Consider the following 10,196-nt stretch of genomic DNA (forward strand, 5'->3'; position numbering starts at 1 on the left):
AAGGGTTAAGGAGCTTTCAAATTATTTGGCAAACATCAAATACAGTGAAATTAATTAGAAGATATTTTAGGAATTTTAAAACAAAGTACCTGTTATTTTGTTAACAAATATTTATACAAACAAGTCAGAATAATGTGTCTACCTAGAGATTTTGGAATCGTGTATTTCAAAGTAGAGTGAGAAACTTGTTTATATTGACTCACTGTAATTCACAGCCAAGAGGAGATAGACACAGCAAAATCTGTATAACCAACTGTGGGCATAGATCAGTTTCTTTTAGGTATTAAAAACAGTAACTAAAATGTAACACTTAACTAACCACCTCTCATTCATTTGAACGGTAACTGACCATTTTACATAATCTTCATTTAGTCAAAAGTGATACATAGTTACGTTAGTGCTTGAATCAATGTTAAAGTAATGATCTGACTCAAAAGCAGTTGTATAACTTTAATATATTATGGGAGGAGCTATGGATTATGTTAAATATATGTAATCTCAATTTGATAGAGGTGTTATAATTTCAGGATTGTGCACAACGTTGAGAAAACAAGAAGCTGAACCGTGATTGAAGAAGTTCTCTGTCTTGCTGTAGCATCTTTACAAAGGCAGGGGTCATTTCTGTCTTTTATTAGTGACACAAAGCACTTTGTAAACTTTTATATGTTCTGTACTATGTGCAGCTCTTAAAAATGAAAAGGTAACAGTTTGGCTATGAAACTATGAGAGATGGGTTGAGCCTGTGTTAAAATTAATATTTTTTTAAGAGAACTTTTGTATTACTCTAAGTCGCATTTATAGCTTATGCTATGCAGGTTTTTGAGCAGAAGATTATAAAGCTCTCTCACTCATGTGTCAACCCATCAAGTTTATTTTTTGAGGAATGTGTACAGTGTTTGTATTCAAATATACGTAGACCAAACTCAGCATTCGTTAGAATATGGTGATCATTGAATAACTGCTAACTGTCATGGGATTTAGTAGATGGTGATCAATTGGATGAGGCCTTTGACACCTTGTAACAATCAGCTGTAGATTTTCAAAACTCGACAAAACAGCAAGACAATTTATTCCTTGCTTGTCTGAAATGGAAATACTTTGGAAGACACAGAACAACAATTTGTTTCATGATATATGTCCCGCTTTCCCATGCGCCCCCCCCCCCCCCCCCGCCTCTCTCTCTCTCTCTCTCTCTCTCTCTCTCTCTCTCTCTCTCTCTCTCTCTCTCACACACACACACACACACACACACACACACACACACACACACACACACACACACACACACACACGGGGGAGGGGGGAGTCACTTTTAAATTTTTTTTTACAGATTCTCTTAAAACTTTAAATGGTAAGGATTTGTTTATTTATTAAAACTGATATGAAACTTCACACACAATTTGGGAAGGTTGTGCACTCATTAGAATTGCTTTCTGGATAAAATATTCACAGTTGAATGGTTGTAGTGTTTGGTATGGACAGCAGTCACTTTCACAAAGCCACTGACTAGTTATGTCAGTGGCAAATGTTAGTCACATAATAGTGCCTCATGTCTTAATTGGACAACCAGAACAGGCCCTAACAAACTATATTTGTGTAGTTTTAAAATGTTTGTATATTGATGTGATATAAATTAGCACATCACTGCCAGAAGCTCTCAAATTCATATTCAGTGTACATGGAGTCAGGCAGTGCATTTACGTTGTTTGTATACCAAAAATAATTTTCAGGCATTTCATGAGTAATGAAATATCTCACGTTACCTGTATTAATTTGTGAACTTGTGGTAGCTCTGATTCCTGAACATATGTTGTGAAAAATGCACTGATTGGAAATTACATACCAAAGAAGTTGTAGCTTTGTTTTGATGAACATTTGGGTGCAGTTAATGTCCTCTGAAAGTCAGGAACATAGGTATACTTTGTTATTCTGTTTTTATTTCGGTATTCAGGTTGTGTAGTTTCCTCTGTTTGAAGAACAATCATTAGCAGTGTCTTTTTACATTATGAGTTTCATATATAATTTATTGCCTAGTGCTGTTGTGGTCGCTACATTACTTCACCATTTTATAAAAACTGTAACCTACAAATTAGAAATTTCCATATCATGTGTGGCTTTTGTAAAATGAAGGTTACTGTTGGAACAGTATTTTATTCAGTAAAGAAATCATTGAGAGATATATTTACAATAGAGCTTTTTTTGGTATTATCAGTTTTTTAATGATTTTATTTACTTTCTTAGTGTTCAAAAACTAGATTAATCTATGGACAATGCATTTAATTAAACTATAAGTATTGCATTTGATGTTCCTTAATTATATTTATTTGTTCAAGGAATGTTGTTATGGCTGTGTACAGTAAAATGTTTTGATTTGAAGCTTTGATATAAAAAGAAAATCTGTTCAATTAAAATTTTATAAACACCATACTGATGTCTTCTTGTGTGATTTTCTTTAGGTAAATATCATACCACATTATGGCATTCTTATTATAAAATGAGGAGAAAGTTTGTATACCTTTCGAAATCAATAAACTGATCAGACCGTGTTTTTCCACAATAAAATGCATAAGAAGTATGTGTTGCTCCACCACCACCACCGCCACCTTGTTGCCCTTCCTTTTCTTTTCTTCTTTTTAACATTAACTCAACATTTATTTGCCATTGATGAAGCAGTTTACAGTTTTTAAAGGTTACTGGGCATGTACTGCTAGTTACCATAACTCTTGCCTCTTGAGTAAATAATAGCCTTAGCTTCAGTTTATCTCCCAGTAGCAATAAAGCAATGGAATTGTGACTGTTATATCATACACCAGCTCTGCACTCAACATTTAGCAGGTCACACACTTACAGAATTCCTTTTACTGGCGAGAATAGATACCAGCCCAGTAACAGACATTAGCTTCTTGAGTTAGAAGAATTAATACACTGTACCAGTGAACACTGATTTATTGACACCTACATTTGAACTGAATGGCAAACTAAAACAAACTGGCTCAAAATTGTTCACAATTTATAATTTTAAAAACTTTTATGATCTCATGGAATAAAAGAATTATGATGCCACTCTGTGTTTATTATTATGTGGTCTTCTGAATATAACTCAGTAGCAGCCTGGAACCACAGTGCATTGCTGCTGCCTGGTGTATTTGTGACTTGCTCCATTTTTTTGAATGCTGTCACCTGTGTAACATTAAAGAGCCTCTGAAACACATGTAAAACCACAATAAGCATTATTCTCCTACCTTATCTAAATGCTAATATATTATATAACATTCAATTACACTCTACACTGATATCATAAGTTCTGGTCCTTCTGTTGTATATATAATGCCAAGTTTGAATCATTGCAGTGTGTCTTCACTAACTGAGAGTAGCAAACAGGAATACAGAAAGAAAGCAAAACATTTTGCTCTCATATAAACATTATAATACCATCCTAGCTAACTGAAGATAAAATGTAACTGCCTCTTCATGTTGCTTGGTACATGTATTAATTTTGAACACTGAACAGGAAGTATATTTCGTTTATTGAGCAGTTAGATCCTTAAGGAAACATGCCGAAGTACAAAAGCAGTTCAATACACACTCCAGTGGCTATGGGAATTTAATGAGTAGGAAAACAAGTAGAAATGTTGTATGAACAACATTTTTATTATTAATAATGTTGAGGTTAACACATTAAGTGCATTGGCTTTCTATTGAAAGGCAGCATTATATCAATAGCAGAGACTGTCCTTGTTTTTTTTTTTTTTTTTTAAAGCAAACTACAGTCTAGATCATGTGCTTTTATTGCCATGACAGGTTTAATTCAGCTGAAAAGAGTTGTAGCAGTATTTTTTTTAATAGTCAGTGGTTTTACAAATGCATACTTCACTTCTTTCCACACCAGGCACACTAGGCTAAGACTTAAGTTATGGATTTTTTAGGTATTTTTCTGAAAATGAAAGAGAAATCTGTGTACCGTTTGTGGAAATTGCAACACCCAGAAATAATTGTCTGGACCAATCTAAAATTGGAAGATTTGTAGAACAGCATGTTAATCACTTACTATTTCTGAGAGATAACATGTACATAGGCCCAACAGAGCTCTATTTTGTGAGACTGGACAGGTCAGTGTTAAGCCACGCTCATTAAGTGCACAGCCATCAAACAAAGGGAAAACATGCAAGGGGGTTCTGGTGTAACTTATCTACATCAAAAAGTGCAATACTACTGTATGATATATACTAAGATGGTATCTGTCCTTTCGGATACGTCTGAAAGAACAGATCCCATCGATGACCATGCAGCTCGTTAGAATGAAATGTAAGCAGGAGATCCCGGGTTCGAGTCCCGGTCGGGGCACACATTTTCATCTGTCCCCGTTGACGTATGTTAACGCCTACAAGCAGCTAAGGGTGTTCATTTCATTGTAACTACTGTATGAGTTAGTTTGTACAGGGTATAACAACTGTCATCCTGCAGACGGGTTCATTATACAATGATATTGCAGCTCATACAGGGCATGCTGGTATGACAGTGGTGCATGTGGGACCACACAGTATGACCACATTGCAGGATGGCTGCCATCTTGTCCACAGCATTGGCCCAGTGCTGGAGCACTGGATTGAGCCTTGGATGTGTCTACATTGGTAGTTCAGCGCCACCTGATGAGAACTGAACTGGTGGCACATGTCATTGTGTCAGCTTCCACTGACCAGAAACACTCGGTCCTCAGATTGATATGGGCTTTTTTTTTTTTTTCCACTCAAAAACAAGTTCAGAGATGTTCAATATGGCCCCCTCCAGACACTCGAGCAATATACTCCAACTCATTCCACACTCTCTGTAGCATATCAGGTGTAACAGTTTGGATAGCTGCTGTTACTTCTCATTTCAAATCATCAATGGTGGCTGGGAGAGGTGGCCGAAACACCATATCCTTAACATACCCCCATAAGAAAAAATTGCAGGGGGTAAGATCAGGACTTCTTGGAGGCCAGTGATGAAGTGCTCTGTCACGGGCTGCAGACAGTGCTTGAACCAATTTCAGACGATAAGGTTTCATAAATAACCTTTTTCGTAGGACTCTCCATATAGTTGATTGTGGAATTTGCAGCTCTCTGTTAGCTCTGCGAGTCGATTGTCCTGGGCTGCGAACAAATGCTTGCTGGATGCGTGCTACATTTTCATCACTCGTTCTCGGCCATCCAGAACTCTTCCCTTTGCACAAACACCCATTCTCTGTAAACTGTTTATACCAACGTTTAATACACCACCTATCAGGAGGTTTAACACCATACTTCGTTCGAAATGCACGCTGAACAACTCTCGTCAATTCACTTCTGCCGTACTCAATAACACAAAAAGCTTTCTGTTGAGCGGTCGCCATCTTAGCATCAACTGACGCTGACGCCTAGACAACAGCGCCTCAAGAGAACAAATGTACAACTAAATGAAACTTTATAGCTCCCTTAATTCGCCGACAGATAGTGCTTACCTCTGCCTTTTGTCGTTGCAGAGTTTTAAATTCCTAAAGTTGTGGTATTCATTTTGAATCACCCTGTATTTCAGCATGATAGTGCCTAGCCACAAGAGGTAAGAAATGTGCAAGCTTTCTTCAAAGGATGATGGGTACCACTCATTCCTTGGCCCTCTCATTCAACTGACATTTCAGCCAACAAACTTGTCTTGGATATGGCCAGTTGGGTAATTATTCATTTAACCTGCACTTTGTGGATAGGCGTGGAAATTGAGTGGCAGTTTGTGCTCCAGCAGCATACCCACAGCCTATTTGATTTCATGTCATAATGTCTAGAGGCTCTGATTGCAGGCTGTGGTGGCTTAATTCCACATTGAATTCTCATGCTCAAACTGCATCTACTGTTCCATAATTCTGATCAATTTTGTATTCTCATTTCCCAAACCTGTGGAATAAATTTTATCATAATAACATGTATCGCAACTTTCACAAACAGTAATTGAATGGATGCTGGTTTTTCTATATCAGTTATTTGTAGTTTAAAAATACAGATGAGACGTATCTACTCTTTCTCTCAAGCCAGTGAAATCTTAATCGTTTGAAAAGTTCCATTTTTTCCCACTTGAGAGTGTTGAGAATACTTCGTGCAAGCAGAGTTCTAAGGTCATTTCCTACAATTTGTTGCATTATAATCTGGTAATGATATGGTTTTTGACATTATTTGAATACGCAGTGGTTTACAGTAATGAAAAGTCATTGCCAATACATCTATTTTCTCATTAATGCCATGGGTCTCAGCTGCATGGTTTGCAATTATGCAGTCTTGCATGTAGAGCATGATTATAGATTAATGTAGGGGCATTGATTAAAGCCATATGAATTTATCTATTGCTATTTGTACATGGTAAATAGTCACTGGAGAAATAGTACAATACCTGACGATTGGAGAAGAGGGGGACATTGTTACCATCTTCAAAAGAGGCAATAAAAGACTTTGTAAAAACTACAGAGGAATAGCCCTTATGAGCCATACAGCCAAGATTTTTGAAAGAATTTTACTGAATTGAATAAATGAAAAGAGCTGAGTGAGGAACAGCATTGGTTTAGGAAAGGAAGAAGCATGGTCGACCTGATATTTTCTATCCATCAACTGATAGAAAAAAGGTTGAGGGTATAACAAAAAGGTGATAATGGTTTTTATAGACATAGAAAAGGCATATGACTCAGTTAACAGGGAAAGACTCTGGGAAGGAATGAAGAAGATAGGTATAGAGGATGGATACATTAATGCAATAAAGACGATGTACAGAGAACACAGTTGTAGAATTAGAACACCATCGGGAATTTCTGAATACTTCGAAATAAGACAAGGACTTAAAAAAGGAAGTATTCTGTCTGCTCCACTTTTTAATGTTGTGATGCAGGGAATGAATAGGGAAGTTAAAGACATAGAAAAGACAGAAAGATGATTTTTGCAGATAATATGGTAATTTGCAGCAATAAAGAGGTAGCTTTACAGTTACAACTTGTGTGGAAGGAAATGATGAAAAGGTATGGATTAAAAATAAATAAAGATAAGAGCGAAGTAATGGTATTTGGAAGAACAAAGGAATCAGTGGGAATATTACTTTGAATGGTGAACCCCTCAAATTGGTAAACAGTTTCACTTATTTAGGGAGTGAAATATCTAGTGATGGAAGAATAACCAACAAAATTAATATGAGGTTACAGATGCAAAACTCCTTCTGTATAAGAGTTATTACTTCCCTGTTGTCAGCTGTGGAGGAGAAACATGGACAGTGACAGAAAGGGACTGGAGAAGAATGCAAGCAGGGGAAATGAAATTTCTCGGAGCAGTTAAGGGAAAAACAAGAATGGACAGAGTAAGGAATGTAGATATTAGAAAGGACCTTAAACAAGAAAGTGCTAGAGAAGAAATCGAAAAAAAAAAAAGATTAAGAGGATACGGGCATGTTACAAGGATGTGTCGGCAGACTCTCCCCAAAATTATGGAAGAACTAAAGATGGATGGAAAAAGACCTAGAGGGCACCCAAGAACATGGTGGAAAATGGGAGTGAGAATATCTGTGGAAAGGAGAGGTGTGACATGGCAGCAAGTGGAGCAAGAAAAGTGGTGGGAGGACCAAGCCAAATGGAGAGGACTAGTCAGCACCCAGACCTAGCAGTAGCTGGAGTGGGATCCAGATATAGACAGAAATAGTCACTGATTGCATGGAAAAAGAAATCCCCTCTACATTATTTTAAGTTGATGTTATTTCAGAGAGTGACTAAAGGTATGTGATATTATGGGATCCTTGACATCTAAAACTGTAGTTAACTTGTAAACAATCAGTGTTCAGTTTAAAGGGTAATATACAAAATAGCTTATTGAAAGAAATGTGTAAGACATTTAAAGTAATGCAAACTCTTCTATTCTCGTAATATGAAACAGAGAGAGAAAAAGAATTTTCTTTTAACTTGTACAGGCAATGTGGAGTACATTTGCAAAAGGTAAGTACAAAAACCACCCCATGAAAATCTGATTAAAAGTAAGAAAGAGATAAAGATCCAATATTACACAAGAGATTCTTTAACAGAATTTTTATTTGAAATCACAGGCAGCTTTTTCTGAACTAAGTGTGTATGGCAGTGTTTCCCAACTTGGGGGTAATTACCCCTTGAGGACGTAAAATTAATTTTTCTGAGGCATAAAAATGAAAGGGCTTGGTTGGATTTTGGTTATGAAACTAAATTAATTTTAAAAGGTCATTACTGTTATCACTTTTTTGTAATACACTGGTACTGATTATGTACAGAACACAGCATGTTGGAGATTACAGCTTCTGAAATGTATGTAACACATCATCTTCCTTATAGAGGCCATCCACTACACAAATACACTAAGGTGACAAGTGATGGGATAGTGACATGCTCAAATACAGATGACACTAGTATCGCATACACATGGTATCAAAGGGCAGTGCACAGGCAGAGCTGTCATTTGTACTTGAGTGATTCGTGTCAAAAGGTTTCTGATAAGATAATGGCCACGTAACAAGAATTAACAGATTTTGAACATGGAATGGTAGTTAGAACTAGATGCATGGGACATCCTATCTTAGAAATCATTAGGAAATTCAATATTCCAAGATCCACAGCCTCAAAGAGTGTGCCGAGAATACCAAATTTCAGGCATTATCTCACACCATGGGCTATGCATTGGCTGACAGCAGTGGTGTTTGTGTAAAGTTATCAGCGCTAGCAGGAAAGCAACAGTGTCTGAAATAACCTCGGGTATGAATGTGGAAAGCATGACAAACATGTCCATTAGAACAGCGAAGTATTGCGTTAATGGGCTGCAACAGATGTGAGTGCCTTTTGTTAGGAGCATGACATCGAATGCAGCTTCTCTCCTCGGCTCGTAACCATATCCATTGGACCCTAGATGACTCGAAAATCATGGCCTGGTCAGATGAGTTCCGATTTCAGTTGGTGAGGGCTAATGGACAGTTAGAATGCAGCACAGATCCCACAAAGCTATGGATCCTAGTTGTCAACAAGGCACTGTGCAAGCCGGTGATGGCCCCATAATGGGTGGGATGTGTTCACATAAAGTGGACTGGCTTCTCTGGTCCAACTAAACTGATCATTGACTGGAAATGCATATGTTCAGCTACTTGGCTAGCATTTGCTGCCATTGGTGGACTTCATGTTCCCAAACAATGATGGAATTTTTTATGGATGACAAAGTGCCATGTCACTGGACCACAACTGATTGCAACTGGTTTGAAGAACACATTCTGGACAATTCAAGCACATAATTTGGCAACCTAGATTGCACAACATGAATCACATCGAACATTATGAAACATAATTGAGAGTTCAGTTCACGGGCAAAATCCTGCATCGGCAACACTTTTGTATTTATGGACGGCTATAAAGGCAGTATGCCTCAGTATTTCTGCAGGGGACTTACGACAACTTTTTGAATCTGCGATATGTCCAGTTGTTGCACTACACTGGGCTATAAGTGGTCCAACACAATAGTAGGTGTGTTATGACTCTTGTTGCCTAAGTGTACTTGGCACTTAGTACCGTGCACCTATGACAGTCCAATTGAGACATATATATATATATATATATATATATATATATATATGCTTTAATATCCCAGGAAAATGCCTTCTCTGAGTTGTAAGTAGCTCCCACCAGACATTGTTTCAGTATTCACGTCGCAACACACACACAAATTAATTGACAGCACAAAACAACAATAACTACATAATGGCTACTACATTGCTGTAGGCCCTCCACATTATTGTTATTATTATTATTATTAGTATTATTAGCAGCAGTGATTATTATTATTATTATTACTACAATTACAGGGTGTATTCCACCTGGGATAACAGGGAGATCCGGGAATTTTTTAGAATTCCTGAAATTTTTCATTGTTTCAGTTTTCAGTTAAATTTTCTCACAGCTGCAGGATAATACTGCAGCAATAAAACACTAACGAGGCCCAAAAAAAAAAAAAACGAAAAAACGAAGATAAAACTTAAGTTGCAAAGGAAATGCACCATATACAGGGTGTTTCAAAAATGACCGGTATATTTGAAACGACAATAAAAACTAAACGAGCAGCGATAGAAATACACCGTTTGTTGCAATATGCTTGGGACAACAGTACATTTTCAGGCAGACAAACTTTCGAAATTACAGTAGTTACAATTGT

General features: G+C 37.1%; 1 protein-coding gene across 1 annotated transcript in view; it reads left to right on the top strand.

Annotated features, from left to right (window-relative positions):
* Positions 1-2,575, top strand: part of LOC126342883 (actin-interacting protein 1) — a 164,921-nt gene extending 162,346 nt beyond the window's left edge. The window contains exon 15 of the mRNA XM_050001893.1: positions 528-2,575. The gene's annotated coding sequence lies outside the window, so the exon portion shown is untranslated. The remainder of the gene's footprint in view (positions 1-527) is intronic.
* Positions 2,576-10,196: the final 7,621 nt, after the last annotated feature.

Source organism: Schistocerca gregaria, chromosome 1 (assembly GCF_023897955.1).
Source record: "Schistocerca gregaria isolate iqSchGreg1 chromosome 1, iqSchGreg1.2, whole genome shotgun sequence".
Classification (NCBI taxonomy): Eukaryota; Metazoa; Arthropoda; class Insecta; order Orthoptera; family Acrididae; genus Schistocerca; species Schistocerca gregaria.